The sequence below is a fragment of the Camelina sativa genome, chromosome 16, assembly GCF_000633955.1.
Source record: "Camelina sativa cultivar DH55 chromosome 16, Cs, whole genome shotgun sequence".
In the NCBI taxonomy this organism is placed as follows: domain Eukaryota; kingdom Viridiplantae; phylum Streptophyta; class Magnoliopsida; order Brassicales; family Brassicaceae; genus Camelina; species Camelina sativa.
In genome coordinates, this window is record NC_025700.1 from 762,342 (window position 1) to 763,841 (window position 1,500).

Here is a 1,500-nt window from a genome sequence, read left to right on the forward strand (position 1 = left end):
TGTTTTTTCTAAATATTTTTTTTCAAGATTTTGGATCTACACTTAGGTGTTTTGATTTATAACACATGAGTCTTATAGTAGCTTTATATTCTAAATTTAGTATAGTATTTATAATCCAAATTTTATATTGGTTTGATTTCAATCTAGTGTGCCAATGTTTGAAATAAGATTGATTTCACATGGAACTTGGACTGACATAATGATGAATCCGGGTGAGTTGTTAACGAGATTGACCATTTAAATTTCTATCATACTTATAAACTATCAACGGGGAAAAAAATCGCGAAAATGAATTAAAATATCGTGAAGCAGAATAACCTAAATAGAAATATAAAAAGGATAAACCCCAACACGTTATACGGGTTGGGTTAAAAATTCACCTTATAAAAACCCGTTCCACGAGATTTAGAGGAGTAAATAGTTCCACATACTTGAATTAAAGACATGATTATAATATCGATTTTTGTTTGGACCTTAACCCACTTTTCGATTAGTTACGATTATTCTTTTTTAAAAAACAAAATACTCGAAATTAGTGTCAAAATTAGGTCTGGGCAAAATATTTGGATCCAAAAATCTGATCCAAACTCGATCCAACAAATCTGATCCGAACCCGTATCCAAAATTTTAGAATATGGTTGTAATTTCAGGTGATGGAGATTTCGCTGACGTAATCAACCATAGCAGGTTCCGAGACTACAATGTGATGCTTGTTCAAATCATACTGAAATCAAACTTGGATCTCAATCACCAGCTCCTCAACTTTCCACAGTTACCAATTACAGAACTGATTTGCCCAGCATACTCCTACTCTGTGGACTTCACCGCACCTACACCTCAAGCTCAAGCTCGCTGGAAACCAGAGTGGATCCATCACCTAACCATCATTATCAAATGGATCAAAGATTAGTTTATAAATCAACGTGATTATTTTTTTTAGCTTATTCCAAATTTTTTTATTTTTTTATTTCCTTTAATAACTAAAAAAATTGTTTACATACTCTCATTGGAGATGCCGTAAGGTACATATTTTGGCCAAAAACTCTTATCAAACTGAAAATTTACTTATATAAATATGATACTGTTTCATGTATAATTTAATGGTTACAACATAAACACAAAATTAATATTCATCCTGATCATAAATACTATTTTTCAGTGGTAAAAATTGGTTTGGTGTTCTTAAAATTATTATCATGTAATAGACTATTTGTTTCTGTCTAAATTTGTCACTCTCTTCTCTCAACTCTGTCTTTTAATGGAACCGTCGATTGTTATTAACATTGTTTCAACAATGAATACATGTGAAAAAATCTGGTGATCATTGAGTTAAAAAATGGTAAATAAATAAAACTATTAAGAAAATGGTAAACCTATAAGATTTAGGTAACATAATGATATTTTCATAATAATTTCTAACTTATATTGCTATTCGATAAAAGTCTGAACTAAAAAATCATAAGTATTTTGGTATTATATAGAAACAATTGATGGTCGTTA